This window comes from Vigna umbellata, chromosome 5 (assembly GCF_029865625.1).
Source record: "Vigna umbellata cultivar VRB3 chromosome 5, Vumbellata_1.0, whole genome shotgun sequence".
NCBI classification, from domain to species: Eukaryota; Viridiplantae; Streptophyta; class Magnoliopsida; order Fabales; family Fabaceae; genus Vigna; species Vigna umbellata.
Genome location: NC_142169.1, coordinates 680,239 through 701,814, shown reverse-complemented (window position 1 = coordinate 701,814; position 21,576 = coordinate 680,239). Strand labels below are relative to the sequence as shown.

The 21,576-nt window shown below is 41.0% G+C and overlaps 1 pseudogene; it reads right to left on the bottom strand.

Annotated features, from left to right (window-relative positions):
• Nucleotides 1-1,087: 1,087 nt before the first annotated feature.
• On the bottom strand, nucleotides 1,088-10,810 carry LOC148197486 (uncharacterized; annotated as a pseudogene).
• Nucleotides 10,811-21,576: the final 10,766 nt, after the last annotated feature.

The following is a 21,576-nucleotide window of genomic DNA, read 5'->3' as shown; positions in this document are numbered from 1 at the left end:
TGTGATTTTCAAAATGTTTAACTATCCCCTAAAATAAAGTTTTAAAATAAACAAAACATATTTTTTAGTTTTTTGGGCCCGACAAGGATTGACCTTGCTCCTACGTATTCTCATTCAAAATGAGAAATCAGGGTTACGTAGTTCTTTTTGAAAATGTTTGAGAGATTTGTTTGAGAAATTGATTGAAAGATTTGTTTGAGAAAATGATTAGGGATAAATTTGGATTTTTGGGAAAGTGAACCTGACAAGGGCTAGCCTTGCTCCTACGTATCTCCACTTTCGATGGAGAATCAAGGATCACGTAGTTCTGGTTAGGAAGATTGTTTGTTGTTTAAAATTGCTGATGTTTTTGGGTTTTTTGAAGATTTTATACTTTTTTTTTGTATTTTACTTAAGGAAAAGAAAAGGTTTTTAGCACAAGGACGATGCGCGCGATCACACATGTGCCTAAACCTTTAAAACATATTTTTGTAATTTTAATTAAGAAAGAGAAAAGGTTTTCAGCACAAGGACGATGCGTGCGATCACACATGTGCCAAAACCTTTAAAACATATTTTTTGTAATTTTAATTAAGAAAGGGAAAAGGTTTTTAGCACAAGGACGATGCGTGCGATCACACATGTGCTTAAACATTTAAAATATATTTTTTGTAATTTTAGAAAAGAAGAAGAAAAGGTTTTAGCACAAGGACGATGCGTGCGATCACACATGTGCCTAAACCTTTTAAATATATTTTTTTGTAATTTTAGAAAAGAAGAAGAAAAGGTTTTAGCACAAGGACGATGCGTGCGATCACACATGTGCCTAAACCTTTTAAATATATTTTTTGTAATTTTAGAAAGGAAGAAGAAAAGGTTTTAGCACAAGGATGATGCGGGCTGAATGACGAGCGCTCGTTGGGGACGAGCGTTCGTTGGGATGATGGTCACCAAACGGTCCGTCCAAGAAGTGGCCGGACGGACGTTCGGTGAGGAGGTAGATGACGAACGTTCGAAAAAGGCTTAACGTGCGTTCGTTTATGGGCTTGGCCCACCGGGGTAGTTTCTAACCTAGAATCCCCTAGGGGTTCTGCCTTCCCATTGTCATTCACTCACTCACGCCGTTCCTCTCAAATGAGACCAATGTCTCCTTCTCTCTGACCAAAAGGAGTTGCTCCTCCACGCACTGCAACGTCGACGCCGCTGCCTCCACCGAAGTTGGCCGTCGCAAGCCACGAGCCAGGGCGTCGTCGTCAAGGTCGTTGCCGGCGACCACTCCGATCTCTCCCTCTCTTTCCACCGTCACCACGGTCGGACCTACCACTACCGGTGGTTATGCAGAAAAATGTTTGGGGTTTTAGAAGTTTTGATCTGCTGTTGTGGTGTGCTTTATGGTTTCTGTTGTGTGCGTGTGTTTCCTGTTCAAAGATTCAACTCCTTTGGTGGTGATTAGAGATGAGAGAAGGCTTGATGGCTTAGTCCCAATATCTGGTTTGGCTCTTTGGGATTCTTGGTGGTTGGAGTTGAACAGGATGTTGATTTGGCCGGTTTTGAATAGATGGGAAATAGGTGAGAAGTATGATAAGAAGGACGGGAATGGAGATTTGATTGAGATGAAGATGGTGGAAGGATGTTGGTAGTAGCCGTGGGCGTGAGCTATTGAAGATGGCAGTGAGTGAATATGGATGACGGGTTGGAGACAATGGAGTATGGTCAGAGGTGTTGAAGATGAAGGGAGGCTTGAAAGCTTAGTTCCCTGGTCTGTGAAAATTGGTAGTGGAAGGAAAAGGTGGCCGGAAGGGTGTGAGTTTTGTAGTGACGGGGAAGCCAGTGCCCCCCTTAGCCTTGGTCACCATGTGTTCCAGATGAAAGAGGAGTAAGATGAAGGTATGAAGTGAGGTGGTATAAGAATGACGATGATATTCGGTAACAATGGACATATACAAATATCCACAACACTAGGAATGTATCTGATGAGAGGGTCGCACCTCCCAACAAAAGTTGATTGCAGATATTAATGCAGTACAGTGCTAGGAAGTGACTCCTAGGTCGTCTCTCAAGGACCAATTTGGGTTCAGTCTTAGATCAACACGTAGTGTAAGGGGGGGTTTTGTGATTTTTGTGATTCAAAAATGAACTAAATCAAAAATGAGAATTAAACACAACCGAATATAAACAAAAGCATTAAAATGAAACCACAACAGATAAATTCCCAAACACAATTCAAGCTGTAAAAATGCAACGGTTAGACTAAAACATTAAATGCACAATATTGTCATCTAACCTACACATTCACCACCAAAAAGAAGAAAACGCTTGCAGAGTTAATTTAAATAATTTAGTGCTGCTGTAAAATAAAATTTATGTTGCACCGTTTTTCCATCCAAGGCCGTGGCACTCTTTTGGCAAGGAAAGAAAAATTATTAAAACCACCTTGATGCTTCTTCCTTCTTCACGTAATTTCCAACTTCTACCATGGTCCATTCACTTTGCAAAAGGAAATGAAAGCAAATTCAATCACATAAGAAGGCTTACGTGACTTATTCTGCATTCCATAAGAGACAAAGAAATGCATTAATAGGCCGTGGGCCACTTCTCCATTCACGGTTCTCTTTGCCCAGTACAAGACATCACTTCTTCACTTAATCTTCCTCTCAATTAAATAAAACACTTGCATTTATTCAGCTGCCAAACGTCCCATCATCTCTTCATTCCAACATTGTGCTCTCTGCTCCACTACCCGTGCATACATTCTCTCCCTCTCGGCTACTATTCTTCGTGATTCCACTGCACACATCCAATACTGCACACACCCAATACTTCACCTCCTTGGTTCAAGTATTCCAACTCCCGTGCTTCACCATTTTTTCATCCTGCCAGCAAATGATTCACGCCTTTCAATGTGCTTCTCCATCTGCCCATGTGCTTCCTTGTCCGTGACTCACTCTTGCTTCAATGCTTCCAGCCGTGTCATCATTTCCCAACTCCAAGTGCTCCGCTTCTCTTCCAGCTCAACACACGTGAACATTCAAAATTTCTTTCCAGCCGTAACACCCCTTCTTCCACCTAATCTCTAAAAACAATGAAAACAGAAAGCTGATTCCCGTGTGCACACCATTTTCTCTGCGCACAGCTATGTGCTGGAATGAACGTGAGCACCAAACACTTGAAGTTACTTCTTTTCGTCAAGGCTGTGACACCGCCTACTAAATTAAAGCAACCATATGCCTCTTGAAGCAAAACGAAAACACGCCACCTCACAATGAAAGCAGCGTTCTAATTCTTAAAGCTAGACGTGGCAGTAGCGGCATGTGCTTCCCTTTCCAATTGAAATGTTTGAACCAAAGAAAATAAAAAGGGCCATGTGTAATCAACAAAGTAGAAAAGTGAAACCTTTCTTTCATTCATCATCATAATCCTCAGAAAACAGCGTAACCATCATTCCCCTATTCTAAGAACACAAGCCGAGAGTGTGTACCGTCCAAATGGCAAGTGGCGGCTGCCTTTTTCTAAGGTCCGTGTGTCCCTCTTTTTAGGGTAGGGTCCACACATACAAAAACCCTAGGGTGTTAAGTCATTAATTTCTAATTTTGGGTCTAATCTAATTTACCAAAAATTGACCCAAAATGTAAAAACTGATACAGAAATTCTAAACTACTGAATTACAATTTAATTAATTCTAAAATGTCTGTGTGGAGAGTCTTGAATTTATTCGGCATTCTTCCTGATGTCCCAAAATGTATTTCCGAAATTTTCCTGCACTTCAAAAATGCACTTAATCAGCTCAGAAAATCCAAATTAGCACAATTACAAATTTCCGACCAAATTAAGCGGAATTCGGAAAACTGGGAAATAACAAACAATTAAACATAATTCCCTGGTTTATTTAAGTGCAATAAACTAAATCTAATTCAAGAAATAACGACTCATCAAAATAGACCACACTTAGTCTTTTGCACTCCTGGGCAAAACCAAACCGAAAACCAGGGAACTACTCAAACATCAGGAAGCTGACACAGACTCGAAAGACAGATAACAAAGACTCCAAAACAGAAACACAGTTGCACAATTCTCACAAAATTCTGGACGGTAAAAGGTATAGGCAGAATCCACACAGAGTCAACAAAAGCAGATACTCAAAGAATCATCCAAACAATTCAGTACAAGGAAAGCAGTCAATCAGTTCAAGAGATGAATCAACAGCAACAGAGCCTCACAGATGCACACAATCAGTGTTTCTCTCAAGTGTTTAAGGTAAATCAATGTCACTCAATGCACTCAAGAAAGCAAACAACAACAGACTTGGCAAGCCTCTAATATCAACACTCGAACACATATGCATGTTCAAATCAAAAGGTCTTTTCATGGTTGTAATGGGGCCAAGGACAAGGGAGGATATATCTGGATAAGAAGCTACAAACCATAAGGAACAGAGGAGCAATGGGGAACAAGTGTAAACACATTCAAACACACCCACAACCTCTAATTCCATCCTCTTCTTGACTCCATTATTCACAATTATTCACACATTTTTTTTTTCTGCTCTCTTTTTTTTTTCATCCTGTCTCTTTTCTTTTCTCTATTCAGCACACAATTTCAAGAGACAAGATACACCACATATTTACAAAAACAAAACAAGAAGAGGAACTAACTAGCCAACTCATCAAAATCCCCAAGGAGACCACACTTGTTCCCAAAACACTTCCAAAGCTCCAAAATTCCCTAAGGTTAAGGTAATCATGGTTTTTCACTTAGGGCTAGTGTATGAGCATTCAAAACAAAGAAATGGGGGAAAGTATAGGCTCAAAAAGGGTTTTCAAAGGATTAGAACAAGGTAAGCTTATTTGGCTAGAGAGGCTCAAAAACAAAGCTGCCTTTATCACTTCCAAACATGCATATCAATCAAGAGTTATCAACAAGAGTCAAACCAAGGCATATGTGCAAGCAATCAAGAGACATATCACACACAAGAAAGAACATCAAGTGGCTCAAATTCTCACACAGGGCATTTGTGTCACAATCAATTCAACTCTCAAACATCATGATCATCTTCCAAGCAAAGAAAAGCAAGGAATCCAAAATCTCAGAGTATCAATGAAGTGAGGGAAAACTGACAACCTAACCACAATCCAGAATTTACGAAAAGTATGCAAAACTGTACACAAGACACAACAAACTACATAAAAACCGAAACATGAACAAAGAAACAACCTCCCTTAATAGACCACACTTAAACGACACAATGTCCTCAGTGTGTCACAATCAGTAGATCAAACAATCAGAACAATCATCAGATATCGACAAAGTGCAATAAAAGTGAGGAGGGAAGGGGAAAAGAAACTCCCTGAGTCAGATGGGAGGATAGGTGGGGTCAACCAAAGACGTCTCCTCCACCACTACATCCACTAAAGAAGGGTTGTTGAGGAAAGGCTTCAGTCTATGCCCATTCACCTTGAAGCTTTTAGCTGTAGATGGACCTTGGATCTCTACTGCACCATAAGGATAAACATTAGTCACAACAAAAGGTCCAGTCCATTTTGATCTCAACTTACCACCCATGAGGCCGAGTCTAGAGTTATACAACAAAACCTGTTGGCCAACCTCGAAGTCCTTTCTAACAATAGAACTATCATGGAACTTCTTTGTCCTTTCCTTGTAGAACTTCGAGTTCTCATATGCCTCCAATCGGATCTCATCCAATTCATTCAGTTGCAACTTTCTTTCCTCTCCAGCTTGGTCCATGGAGAAGTTGCAAATCTTCACAGCCCAATATGCCCGATGCTCAATCTCGACCGGTAGGTGACATGCTTTTCCGAAGACAACCCGGTAAGGAGACATCCCTATCGGTGCTTTGTAAGCTGTCCTGTGAGCCCAAAGAGCATCGTCCAACCTATTGCTCCAATCTTTCCTGTTGGGCTGGACAATCTTCTCCAAAATCCTCTTAATCTCCCTGTTGGAGATCTCAGCTTGCCCATTTGTTTGGGGGTGGTAAGGTGTAGAAACTCTGTGCGTCACCCCATATTTCTTGAGCAAGGCTTGCATGGATCTGTTGCAAAAATGGGTTCCTTGATCACTAACAATTGCTCTAGGCACTCCAAACCTGCAAAAGAGGTGAGATCTAACAAAATCTACAACAACCCGAGCATCATTAGTCCTGGTGGCTCTAGCTTCCACCCATTTTGAAACATAATCCACAGCAAGGAGAATATAACAGAAACCAAAAGAAACAGGAAAAGGACCCATGAAATCTATATCCCATACATCAAACACCTCACAGAACAACATAGGTTGTTGAGGCATCTCTTGTCTCTGTGAAATTGATCCTCCTGCTCTCTGACAAGGCTCACAGGTGCTGCAGATCTTCTCCGCATCTTTGAAGATGGAAGGCCAATAAAAACCACAGTCCAGCACCCTGCGAGCTGTTCTCTGTATCCCCAGATGACCACCAGGTGAGGAGGCATGACAAAACTGCAGGACCGAGTCAATCTCATGGTCCGGAATGCATCTCCTAGTAACCTGGTCACTGCACAACTTCCACAGATATGGGTCATCCCAAACATAATACTTAGCATCACTCTTAATTTTAGCAATCTGAGCACGTGATGCTAAGGGAGGAAAAACAGAAGCAACCAAATAATTTACAATGTGTGCAAACCAAGGAGTGGGGTGAGAGTAAGAAATCATCAACAAACTCTCGTCAGGAAAGGTATCCTGTATGGGCAACACATCAGCTTCATCATCAGCTTTTTCAATCCGGCTTAGGTGGTCTGCAACCAAATTTCGTGCTCCACTCCGGTCTTCAATTTGCAAGTCAAACTCTTGGAGCAGTAGCATCCACCTGATCAATCTAGGCTTTGACTCCGCCTTTTTCAACAGAAACTTTAGAGCTGCATGGTCAGTATACACAATAACAGGTGATCCAAGCAAATATGACCTAAACTTATCAAGGGCAAAAACAATTGCCAACAACTCTTTTTCAGTGGTGGTATAATTTGCCTGGGCAACATCCAAAGTGCGTGAAGCATAGTAGATCACTCTCGGCAGCTTGTCAATTTTCTGTGTCAAGACAGCCCCTAATGCATAATTAGACGCATCACACATGAGCTCAAATGGGGCTGTCCAATCCGGTGCCTGAATGATAGGGGCGGTGGTCAAAGCTTCCTTCAGGCAATCAAACGCCTGCTTGCATCTGTCATCAAAAGAGAAGTCAATATCTTTCTGCAGCAGTCTGGACAAAGGAAGCGCCTTCTTGCTGAAATCTTTGATGAAGCGCTTGTAGAAACCTGCATGTCCAAGAAAAGATCGCACCTCTCGCACGCAAGAGGGGTAAGGCAACTGCGAAATCACAGATATCTTAGCAGGGTCTACCTCTATTCCCTTTTCAGAAATGATATGCCCTAGAACCAAACCTTGTCCAACCATGAAGTGACATTTCTCAAAATTGAGAACAAGGTTTGTTTCTATGCATCTTTTCAAAACTTTTTCCAGACTGTCTAAACATGCATCAAAGGAGGATCCGTACACAGTAAAATCATCCATAAACACCTCTATGCAATTCTCAAGAAAGTCGCTAAAAATGCTAAGCATGCACCGCTGGAAGGTACCAGGGGCATTGCATAGACCAAAGGGCATCCTCCTATAGGCAAAAGTGCCAAAGGGACAGGTGAATGTGGTTTTTTCTTGATCCTCAGGAGCAATATATATTTGAAAGTAACCAGAAAAACCATCAAGAAAACAATAATGAGATTTACCTGCCAGGCGCTCCAGCATCTGATCAATGAATGGCAGGGGGAAATGATCTTTCCTGGTTGCTTGGTTGAGCCTCCTATAGTCAATGCAGACTCTCCAACTGTTCTGCACTCTAGTTGGGATGAGCTCATCCCTCTCATTCTTCACCACAGTGAGGCCAGTTTTCTTGGGCACAACATGGATGGGGCTAACCCACTGACTGTCTGAAATAGGGTAGATGATCCCAGCTTGCAAAAGCTTGGTCACCTCCTTCTTGATGACGTCCATGATCACGGGGTTTTGCCTTCTTTGTGGCTGTCTCACTGGCCTTGCCCCATCTTCCAAAAGAATTCTATGCATGCATGTGGATGGGCTAATACCAGGTATGTCAGCCAAACTCCAACCAATGGCCTTCTTGTGCTTCCTCAACACACCAAGCAACTTCTCCTCTTGAACAGAATCAAGGGAGGTGGAAATGATCACCGGTTTCTTCTCATCATCCTCCAAGTACACGTACTTGAGGTTATCTGGGAGCTGTTTCAACTCAGGAGTAGGTGCCTGCAAGTCAGATTCATTTGTACTTCCTACAAAGTGGTTAGTGCATTCTGACTCCAAAGAATTCACAGGTAAAGGCGGAACACCTATCTCATCAAGCTCCAAATCCATATCCATGACAATTACATTATCAACATCATCCATATCAAAAACATCATCAACATCATGGATATCAAAGTTCTCTTCAAAATCAACATCATTCTCAAATTCAGATTCAATGCATGTATGTAGAGAAGATAGAAAAGAATGCTCTTTCTTATGCAAAGAATCAAAATCATCAACAACATATTTATCAATAATGTCATCCAATGCATCGATCTTAAACAGAGAATGGTCCTCAGCTAGGAAATTTCATTGCATCAAGGATATTAAAATGAACAACAATATCAGCAAATTCCATAGACAAAGTTCCAGCATACACATCAATCTTAGTTCGGGCAGTTTTCAAGAATGGCCTGCCTAAGATAATGGGAGCGGATCCATGAGAGAATCCCTCCTCCATTTCCAAAACATAAAAGTCAGCAGGAAAAATCAATTCACCAACCCTAACCAAGACATCCTCTATGAAACCTGCTGGGTGGGTAACACTCCTATTAGCCAACTGAATGACCACACCCGTGGTTTGCAAAGGACCCAGAGACAAAGAAGCATATATAGATAAAGGCATGACATTAACAGAAGCACCCAAATCAAGCATGGCATTTTCAAATTTATTGTTTCCAATCACACAAGGAATGCAAAATATACCTGGGTCCTTGCACTTTTCAGGGATGTGCGGGACCGACTTACCAATAAGCGCAGATACATTCCTTCCCATGCTAATTCTCTCATTTCCCTTCATCTTCCTCTTGTGTGTGCACAGCTCCTTCAAGAATTTGGCATACTTCGGTATCTGCTTGATGGCATCAAGTAGAGGTATGTTCACCTCTACCTTCCTGAAGGTCTCCAGAATTTCCTTATCCACATCTTCCATCTTTTTGCTAGGAAGTGCCCGTGAAGGGAATGGTAGAGGGATAGGTCGGTCAACCAATGGAGAAGGTGCGGCAGCGGTGGTGGTGGAAGAGGGAGAAGATCCACTTGAAGAAGAACCACCGGCTGGAGAAGAAGATTCACCCACCTCAAATGCCTTGCTCGGACCGTCATGGTCGTTCTTTCTAGGACAAGTAGCAGGCATGGGTGTAGGTGTAGAAGCGGGCTCTGAAGGCACAAAAATCTGCTTCCCTGATCTAAGGGTTATGGCACTCACATTCCTTGGGTTCTGCACAGTCTGGGATGGTAACTTATCCGAATTCTGAGACTGCGCCTGGTTTATCTGAGTAGCCATCTGACCTATCTGGTTAGTGAGACTCTGTATGGAAGCTCTAGTCTCCTGCTGAAACTGCAGGTTTTGCATAGTCATCTGTCTCACTAACTCTTCCAATGAAGGTTCAGACGAAGTGGAAGGTTGGGCAACTGGCTGGGTAGGTGCCTCTTGTTGCTGCTGTTGTTGTTGCCTCTGGTGTTGTTGCATTGGTGGAGGCACATATCTGTTAGGTGCTCCAGCATTCTGGAAAGGTGGTGTCTGCTGTTGATGCTGTGGCGCATTGTTCCATCTCAGATTGGGGTGATTCCTCCACCCTGGGTTGTACCTGTTGCTAGATAAGTCATGATTTTGCTGTTGTTGCTGCCTGTTGTTGTAGATGTTTGTAGCATAAGCCTGAGGCGCATCAGAGGCAGCAGATTGCTGCAAAGAAGGACAAGCATCTGTATAGTGGTCATTGGAAGGACAAATAGCACATAGCCGTGCAACAGATGCAGATGAAGCTGCAGATCTCTGGTTGGTAGTCAACTGTGTCACCAACTTCGTAAGGGAGTCAATCTTTCCTTCCAACTTGCTTTCAACAGCTGATAAAGACTGGGCAACAACATCATGTACGCCCCTCACCACAATGGCATCATTCCTGGTGCTAAACTGCTGGGAGTTGGAGACCATCTTCTCAATCAATTGCCTGGCCTCAACAGGTGTGGTGTCTCCAATAGCTCCACCACTGGCAGCATCAATCATACCACGGTCCATGTTGTTCAAACCCTCATAGAAATACTGGACAAGGAGATGCTCAGGTATCTGATGGTGGGGACAACTAGCACAAAGTGTCTTGAATCTCTCCCAATACTCATATAAGTTCTCTCCACCAAGCTGCCTAATCCCAGTTATGTCCTTTCTGATAGCTGTGGTCCGGGCTGCTGGGAAAAATTTATCTAAGAACAGCCTCTTCAGATCATCCCAGCTAGTGACGGATCTAGGCGCCAAACCATACAACCAATCCTTAGCAACATTTTCCAATGAATGAGGGAATGCCTTCAAGAAGATGTGCTCTTCAGGAACATCATGTGGTTTCATACTAGAACAGGCAATGTGGAATTCCTTCAAATGCTTATGAGGAATGTCACCTGCAAGACCATGAAACTTGGGCAACAAATGGATCAGTCCAGTCTTGAGAACAAATGGAACGTCCTCATCAGGATATTGGATGCACAAGCTTTCGATATCGAAATCAGGTGCAGCCATCTCCCTAAAAGTCCTCTCGCGAGGTGGAGGTTGTGCCATATTGTTCTCAGTGTGAAAAACAACAGAATCAGAATCAGAATCACGTGCAGATGCAACAGATGCAGTAGATGCAGTATGCACAAAGTACTCAGCAGTGGGATGCACAGTATCCAATGGAACAGACTCAAAAACAGACTCTAAAGATAAATTTCTAGAATGCCTAGCTAACCTATGAAAAGTTCTATCAATCTCAGGATCAAAGGGTGGTATAGGCCCAGGGTTTCCCCTAGTCATGCACTAAGTCACAACACCCTAAAATCATGAAACGATATCACAATAATTTTGAACACACAAAACAACCTAAACAAACAAATCACACACACTCAAACATACAAGACAAAACACGACACACAAACAACACATTATCAACACAAAAGACCTAAAACTGAACCGTTGGTCCCCGGCAACGGCGCCATTTTGATGAGAGGGTCGCACCTCCCAACAAAAGTTGATTGCAGATATTAATGCAGTACAGTGCTAGGAAGTGACTCCTAGGTCGTCTCTCAAGGACCAAGTTGAGTTCAGTCTTAGATCAACACGTAGTGTAAGGGGGGGTTTTGTGATTTTTGTGATTCAAAAATGAACTAAATCAAAAATGAGAATTAAACACAACCGAATATAAACAAAAGCATTAAAATGAAACCACAACAGATAAATTCCCAAACACAATTCAAGCTGTAAAAATGCAACGGTTAGACTAAAACATTAAATGCACAATATTGTCATCTAACCTACACATTCACCACCAAAAAGAAGAAAACGCTTGCAGAGTTAATTTAAATAATTTAGTGCTGCTGTAAAATAAAATTTATGTTGCACCGTTTTTCCATCCAAGGCCGTGGCACTCTTTTGGCAAGGAAAGAAAAATTATTAAAACCACCTTGATGCTTCTTCCTTCTTCACGTAATTTCCAACTTCTACCATGGTCCATTCACTTTGCAAAAGGAAATGAAAGCAAATTCAATCACATAAGAAGGCTTACGTGACTTATCTCCATTCCATAAGAGACAAAGAAATGCATTAATAGGCCGTGGGCCACTTCTCCATTCACGGTTCTCTTTGCCCAGTACAAGACATCACTTCTTCACTTAATCTTCCTCTCAATTAAATAAAACACTTGCATTTATTCAGCTGCCAAACGTCCCATCATCTCTTCATTCCAACATTGTGCTCTCTGCTCCACTACCCGTGCATACATTCTCTCCCTCTCGGCTACTATTCTTCGTGATTCCACTGCACACATCCAATACTGCACACACCCAATACTGCACCTCCTTGGTTCAAGTATTCCAACTCCCGTGCTTCACCATTTTTTCATCCTGCCAGCAAATGATTCACGCCTTTCAATGTGCTTCTCCATCTGCCCATGTGCTTCCTTGTCCGTGACTCACTCTTGCTTCAATGCTTCCAGCCGTGTCATCATTTCCCAACTCCAAGTGCTCCGCTTCTCTTCCAGCTCAACACACGTGAACATTCAAAATTTCTTTCCAGCCGTAACACCCCTTCTTCCACCTAATCTCTAAAAACAATGAAAACAGAAAGCTGATTCCCGTGTGCACACCATTCTCTCTGCGCACAGCTATGTGCTGGAATGAACGTGAGCACCAAACACTTGAAGTTACTTCTTTTCGTCAAGGCTGTGACACCGCCTACTAAATTAAAGCAACCATATGCCTCTTGAAGCAAAACGAAAACACGCCACCTCACAATGAAAGCAGCGTTCTAATTCTTAAAGCTAGACGTGGCAGTAGCGGCATGTGCTTCCCTTTCCAATTGAAATGTTTGAACCAAAGAAAATAAAAAGGGCCATGTGTAATCAACAAAGTAGAAAAGTGAAACCTTTCTTTCATTCATCATCATAATCCTCAGAAAACAGCGTAACCATCATTCCCCTATTCTAAGAACACAAGCCGAGAGTGTGTACCGTCCAAATGGCAAGTGGCGGCTGCCTTTTTCTAAGGTCCGTGTGTCCCTCTTTTTAGGGTAGGGTCCACACATACAAAAACCCTAGGGTGCTAAGTCATTAATTTCTAATTTTGGGTCTAATCTAATTTACCAAAAATTGACCCAAAATGTAAAAACTGATACAGAAATTCTAAACTACTGAATTACAATTTAATTAATTCTGAAATGTCTGTGTGGAGAGTCTTGAATTTATTCGGCATTCTTCCTGATGTCCCAAAATGTATTTCCGAAATTTTCCTGCACTTCAAAAATGCACTTAATCAGCTCAGAAAATCCAAATTAGCACAATTACAAATTTCCGACCAAATTAAGCGGAATTCGGAAAACTGGGAAATAACAAACAATTAAACATAATTCCCTGGTTTATTTAAGTGCAATAAACTAAATCTAATTCAAGAAATAACGACTCATCAGTATCCAACAAGAATCATATGCAAACATAGCTACAACGTAACAGAGATATGTTGAAGGGCAAGCAACCAACTCACAAAAAACATGGAGTGCAAGATGATGAACCAATATTTTCCTCACTTCACTTAGTTTAATGTGCTAGAATTAGTCGGGGAATTATGCTTAAACGTCCGGTATTTTCCTGTTTTTCCTAATTGTGCTTAATTTGATCGGAAATTCTTATTTTAACTAATTTGAATTATCTGAGCTAATTATTTTCATTATTAATTGCAGGGAAAATTTTGGAAATACAAATTGGGACATTTGAAAATAAAATATTCATCTACACACTATGTTATTTAATTGGAAGAAGTTGCATTGGTTTATTTTGTGTGTTGAAGAAAAAAAAAAAGTGGAAAAGATATTTGGTTCATGAAGCTTGGTTTCGGTTTTGTTGCTGGAAACAAAGTAATCCACAGTATTTTTCTTGGTAGCATCTCACGTAAAGAAGGAAGAGGGAAGTGTCCACATGGGAAAGAAGGTAACGGCCTATGGGGTCCATCCACCACCAACAAAGTCATTTTCTTTGGAAAAGAGAAGCTGCCATCGAGAAAAGAAACTTCACTTTCATTTAATGAAGGGGTGCAACCAGCAAATTAAAAAGCACAAGAAGGAGGTGTGAGCATCCACTAGGTTTTCGCTCCAGCACGGTCACGGCCCAAAGCACACATCAGCACACAATTGATTCCAACAGCCTTCACGGTCCAGGGGTTGCATCCAAAAGAGCAGCTCTCGGTCCAACTTGAAGAGGTGCCCTTGTGCACGTGCGGTCCAGCAAGCATCACGGCCCAGACCTCCAGCAGCTTCAGCATCCAGCTTGGATTCATGCGGCAGCAGCGTCTTGGGAGGTACATAAGGAAGCAGCGGTGCACCCAGCAACCCTGGTCCAGCAAGGCATCCAGCAGAACCTAGCTCCAGCAGCCACCATATATAACAATTTAACATTCAATTCAAAAAGGGGGCTCTGGTGGGGGAATAGCCGTCACCCTCACGGAAGGACACACGGTGATACTGCAAAGAAGAGCTCGACGCTAATTTCAAATTGCTGAATTCTCATTGCCTTTTCTTTTGGTTTTGTACACCTTTTTATTGAAGCTTTTCATTTTGATGAGAGGGTCGCACCTCCCGACAAAAATTGTGCATAAAAGAATGCAGTATAAACTAGGAAGTGACTCCTAGGTCGTCTCTCAAGGACCAAATGTGGTTCAGTCTCAGATCAAACACATAGTGGGGGAGGTTTTGAAAGATTTTTGTGAATGCAACTGAACTTAAATAAGACACTAATGCAAACGGAAATGTAAAAACGGTCTCAATTACAAAATTAAAGCAGTTGGTTACTAAAGCTAACATTACTTTTAAATTAAAGGAGTGAAAATTAACCAATTTAAAAGAGTGAAAATTAACTTTGTGATGATTAACATTGAAAGGAGAATATGGTAATCAAGCAAAGATCACTTAAAAATTAGCAAGCATTCAAACCTAAGTGTATGCAATATGAAAATTGTAACCAAATTAAGTGCAAGATTAAGCATTTAAAATAACACAAAAGTGGACCCTTGGACTCCTCTGGACGTGGCAGTAGCTCCCTTCCATTCCAAACCAGCTCTTGACACGTCCCATCTCCTAGACTTTTTCTCCAAACATTAATCACGGCACCTACTCTTCAATCTAATTTCTATCTTCATTTTTTTATCCACCACCGTATGTGCCATCCTTCTAGACATCCTTTTTCCTTACCTTTATCCACCTTCCCGTGCACCATTATCTACTCCCATCAAATCAAAAATTCTCAGAGAAATGAGCGTAAAAACCATTCTAAGACTTCAAGAACACAAGCCAAGAAAACAAAACGTGACAAGTGGCGGTTCTAACACGTCCCAGCTCTCTCCCGTAAAAGCCATCTCCTTTCACAAAGAATCAGCGTGTACCACTTCTATGCTGGACGTGTTCAACAGCTTTCTTCTCTCCAGCAAAGAAAGTAAAACTCCAATCACCAGCTGAGATGAAAATGATTCACCGAATGCACCTCACAGAATCAGCGCATCTTCTTCCAAAGTAAAACCCACCATACAGTTTAATAATGAAGCATTACTGGACTGAAACTTCACTCCAAAGATTTCATGAACCAAAATGAAATTAAATGGCAAACTGAAAACGTAACTGCATGCACAAGTAAAGCAAAATTCTAATTTATGGAATATATAAATGAACGTTACAGCAGTTGAACAATTCTAGTTTAAGCACAAGTAAAGCAAAATTCTAATTTACGGACGTTTAAGCATAATTCCCCGACTAATTCTAGCACATTAAACTAAGTGAAGTGAGGAAAATATTGGTTCATCAAAATAGACCACACTTAGTCTTTTGCACTCCTAGGCAAAATCAAGACGCAAATCAGGGAATAGTTCAAAGGGCTTTTAAGAAGGTGACACAACGTCGACACACAGAAAATAAAGACTCACAAGGAAACAAACAGAATTTACACCGTCCTCAAGAAATCTGGACAGAGAAAAGAAGTAGATAATTCCAACACAAAATCAAAGAAAGTAGATACTCATGAAACTATCCAAGCACTTCCAAGCATGACAAAATAATCAATCAGTTCAAGAGGTGAATCAAAAGTAACAAAACCTCACAGATGCACTATCAGTGTTTCTCTCAAGTGTCTATGGTAAGCAATTTCAACTCAATGCACTCAAGAAAGCAAACAACAACAAACTTGGCAAGCCTCTAGTATCAACACTCAAAACATATGCATGTTCAAATCAAAAGGTCTTTTATGGATGTAATGGGGCCAAGGACATGGGAGGATAACATATGGATGAGAAGCTATAAACCAAAAGAAATAGAGGAGCAATGGGGAACAAGTGTAAACACAATCAAATCACACCCAAAACCTCTAGTTCAATCCTCTTCTTGACTCCATTATTCACAATTATTCACATTTTTTTTTTCACTATTTTTCTGCTCTCTTTTTTTTTTCATCCTGTCTCTTTTCTTTTCTCTATTCAGCACACAATTTCAAGAGACAAGATACACCACATATTTACAAAAACAAAACAAGAAGAGGAACTAACTAGCCAACTCATCAGAATCCCCAAGGAGACCACACTTGTTCCCAAAACACTTGCAAAGCTCCAAAATTCCCTAAGGTTAAGGTAATCATGGTTTTTCACTTAGGGCTAGTGTATGAGCTTCAAAACAAAGAAATGAGGAAAGTATAGGCTCAAAAAGGGTTTTCAAAGAATCAGAGCAAGGTAAGCTTATTTGGCTAGAGAGGCTCAAAAACAAAATTGCCTTTATCACTTCCAAACATGCATATCAATCAAGAATTATCAACAAGAGTCAAGCCAAGGCATATGCGCAAGCAATCAAGAGACATATCACACAAGAAAGAACATAAAGTGGCTCAAATCTCACACAGGGTAATTCTGTCACAATCAATTCAACCTCTCAAACATCATGATCATCTTCCAAGCAAAGAAAAGCAAGGATTTCAAACAAATCAGAGTATTAATGAAGTGAAAGACACATCTACAACCTAAACAAAGTCCAGAAATCAAGAGAAACATGTAAAACTGTACACAAGAAACGACAAAAATAACCTAGAAAAGAAAAAAAATTTAACCAAGAAAACAAAAACTAACAAAGGAAAATAAAAATCTCCCCCAATAGACCACACTTAAACCACACAGTGTCCTCAATGTGTCATAAGCATAAGATCAGAAATCAAAACAGTCAACAGATCATGGACAAGTGCAATAAAAGTAGGGAAAAGGGGAGAAGAGAGAAAGAAAACTCCCCTGGTCATGGTGGCAGTTGCCAATTTTGGACTTTCAGGGAGATGTCTTCCACCATTGGATCCAGCCAGGAAGTTTTGAGGAAGAATTGCTTCATCCTCCAGATTTGATCAAGCAGGGAAATATCATCCACAGCTGGTTCTAAGAAGAAGTGATTGTTGATGAGCGGGTTCAGCTGGTGCCTATTGATGTTGAAACTAGTGTGTATGTAAGCACCTTTTCCTTCCATTGTGGGTGCATGTTGGTCAAATTCATTTGTACCTCCTGCAATAGGGTTAGTGCAATGTGGTTCCAAAGAAATAACATGCAGGGGTATAACACCCAAATTATCATACTGAACCTCAGATACATCCTCAGAACATGAATCAATTTCAAAATCACAAGCAATATCAACTACAGACTCAGATTCATGTTCAATGCATGGAGAATAAACATTCGGATGCGACAGCAAAAATTGGTTCTCATCATGCATAGAGGGGAAATTAAAATCAGACTCAACAACAATATAATCATCAGCATACCTCTCAACCACATAATCATCAACATAATCAAATTGAGGTATGCTTACCTCCTCTTCCTTGAAGATTGCTAAAGTGTGAGAAGATGAAGGTGGTCTACCTGGTTCAGGATTACTGCTTATTTCTGCCTGCTCCTCAAAATATTCATCACTCTCCTTATGTGCAAGAGTAGGGACATAGGACGATGGGAAAGTAGGTGGCACAATGAGCGCATTACTCTGCTCCCCATCTCCTACGTGGATGACACTAACATCATCTTGAATCTGAACAGTCTGAAATGGTAACTCTGAATCTTGAGATTGTTCCTGATTTAATTGAGTAGCCATCTGCCCTATCTGGTCATTCAAGCTCTGAATGGATGCTCTGGTCTCTTGCTGAAACTGCAGGTTCTGCATGGTCAACTGCTCCAACAACTCCTTCAATGTAGGCTCAGAAGTAGAAAGTTGAGGAGCTATTTCGGCAGGAGCACTATACTGCTGACTCTCGTATTGCTGGACTGGTGGAGGCATGAAAGTACTCTGGAATGGTGGTTCTTGATATTGATGCTGTGGAGCATCATACCATCCCAAGGTAGGGTCATTCCATCCAAGACCGTTGCTGTAAGCATATTGCACAGGGGAAAATTTGCTCAGAAATTGGTGCTCAAGATATCCCCAATCGGTAACGGATCTCAGAGGAAGAGAGTCTTGCCAATCCTTAGCTGCTCCTTGTAATGAATGCGGAAATGCGCTCAAGAAAATGTAATCAAGAGGGACATCTGGAGGCTTCATTGAAGAGCACATGATGTGGAGCTCCTCCAAATGTCTGTGTGGGCATTCTCCTACAAAACCATGAAACTTAGGCAGCAAATGTATCAGTCCAGAGGTGAGATCGCAATGAAGATCATCCTCCTTAAGTGAAACCGGCTCACAAAGAGCACTCTTAGAAATTAGAGGATGAGTCATATTGTTCTCAACATAGAAATCAGCAGAATATGAATTACAATCAGAGTAACATGCAGAATGAGAATCATAATCAGAGGCACTAGCAAAATAAGCAGTATTCACGAAATCAGAATAAGTAGACATGGAAAAAGAAGGGGAAAGGTAGAAAGGGAATGCTAAAAATTACGAAACAAACAAAACACAACACAATTGAACATGCGACACGTACACACAAAACAAAACATCACATCACAAGACAAGACAAAACACAACACACACTAACACAACAAAAGACCTAAGACCGAACCGTTGGTCCCCGGCAGCGGCGCCATTTTGATGAGAGGGTCGCACCTCCCGACAAAAATTGTGCATAAAAGAATGCAGTATAAACTAGGAAGTGACTCCTAGGTCGTCTCTCAAGGACCAAATGTGGTTCAGTCTCAGATCAAACACATAGTGGGGGAGGTTTTGAAAGATTTTTGTGAATGCAACTGAACTTAAATAAGACACTAATGCAAACGGAAATGTAAAAACGGTCTCAATTACAAAATTAAAGCAGTTGGTTACTAAAGCTAACATTACTTTTAAATTAAAGGAGTGAAAATTAACCAATTTAAAAGAGTGAAAATTAACTTTGTGATGATTAACATTGAAAGGAGAATATGGTAATCAAGCAAAGATCACTTAAAAATTAGCAAGCATTCAAACCTAAGTGTATGCAATATGAAAATTGTAACCAAATTAAGTGCAAGATTAAGCATTTAAAATAACACAAAAGTGGACCCTTGGACTCCTCTGGACGTGGCAGTAGCTCCCTTCCATTCCAAACCAGCTCTTGACACGTCCCATCTCCTAGACTTTTTCTCCAAACATTAATCACGGCACCTACTCTTCAATCTAATTTCTATCTTCATTTTTTTATCCACCACCGTATGTGCCATCCTTCTAGACATCCTTTTTCCTTACCTTTATCCACCTTCCCGTGCACCATTATCTACTCCCATCAAATCAAAAATTCTCAGAGAAATGAGCGTAAAAACCATTCTAAGACTTCAAGAACACAAGCCAAGAAAACAAAACGTGACAAGTGGCGGTTCTAACACGTCCCAGCTCTCTCCCGTAAAAGCCATCTCCTTTCACAAAGAATCAGCGTGTACCACTTCTATGCTGGACGTGTTCAACAGCTTTCTTCTCTCCAGCAAAGAAAATAAAACTCCAATCACCAGCTGAGATGAAAATGATTCACCGAATGCACCTCACAGAATCAGCGCATCTTCTTCCAAAGTAAAACCCACCATACAGTTTAATAATGAAGCATTACTGGACTGAAACTTCACTCCAAAGATTTCATGAACCAAAATGAAATTAAATGGCAAACTGAAAACGTAACTGCATGCACAAGTAAAGCAAAATTCTAATTTATGGAATATATAAATGAACGTTACAGCAGTTGAACAAAAGCTTCAATAAAAAGGTGTACAAAACCAAAAGAAAAGGCAATGAGAATTCAGCAATTTGAAATTAGCGTCGAGCTCTTCTTTGCAGTATCACCGTGTGTCCTTCCGTGAGGGTGACGGCTATTCCCCCACCAGAGCCCCCTTTTTGAATTGAATGTTAAATTGTTATATATGGTGGCTGCTGGAGCTAGGTTCTGCTGGATGCCTTGCTGAACCAGGGTTGCTGGGTGCACCGCTGCTTCCTTATGCACCTCCCAAGACGCTGCTGCCGCATGAATCCAAGCTGGATGCTGAAGCTGCTGGAGGTCTGGGCCGTGATGCTTGCTGGACCGCTCGTGCACAAGGGCACCTCTTCAAGTTGGACCGAGAGCTGCTCTTTTGGATGCAACCCCTGGACCGTGAAGGTTGTTGGAATCAATTGTGTGCTGATGTGTGCTTTGGGCCGTGACCGTGCTGGAGCGAAAACCTAGTGGATGCTCACACCTCCTTCTTGTGCTTTTTAATTTGCTGGTTGCACCCCTTCATTAAATGAAAGTGAAGTTTCTTTTCTCGATGGCAGCTTCTCTTTTCCAAAGAAAATGACTTTGTTGGTGGTGGATGGACCCCATAGGCCGTTACCTTCTTTCCCATGTGGACACTTCCCTCTTCCTTCTTTACGTGAGATGCTACCAAGAAAAATACTGTGGATTACTTTGTTTCCAGCAACAAAACCGAAACCAAGCTTCATGAACCAAATATCTTTTCCACTTTTTTTTTTTTTTCTTCAACACACAAAATAAACCAATGCAACTTCTTCCAATTAAATAACATAGTGTGTAGATGAATATTTTATTTTCAAATGTCCCAATTTGTATTTCCAAAATTTTCCCTGCAATTAATAATGAAAATAATTAGCTCAGATAATTCAAATTAGTTAAAATAAGAATTTCCGATCAAATTAAGCACAATTAGGAAAAACAGGAAAATACCGGACGTTTAAGCATAATTCCCCGACTAATTCTAGCACATTAAACTAAGTGAAGTGAGGAAAATATTGGTTCATCATCCACTCTCATATATTTTAGGAATTCAACATTCAAATCATCATTGTTAATGCCACTCTCTAATGTACCATTCTAGATGGCTTCTCCCTAATCAAATAGTTCATACAATTCCTAGCATTCCTAATGATTAGTTCATGAGTGCGGGAGCTTAAAGGCAACCAATATAATATTGTCAGTATAATATTGGGAGAAATTCCCCGGATCTAGATTTCCCCGTACGTGTCCGTATCAACAAAACCAATAATCATGCATTAGAATGAGTTAAACAATGCAAGCATTGAGCAAAGAGGAAAAACCCTAACTAATGATGAAAGAAAGCATATGTCTTAATTCAAAGATGTACTCAACAAATCCATATATGAGAGCTTCAAGAGATTACTTTGATTCCCCAACAAACATACAAGGTTTAGTTCACCATATTCATGGTGAACCTAGATGAATTACAATGAAAGTATGAAAGACTAAACCCAATAAAGGTGAAGAGGTAGCCTGAGCATCCAAGATCCTCCTTCAAAGGGGTGAAAGAGAGAGTGTTTGCCTCGTTTCTGCCAAAGATGCCTAACTATAGGAC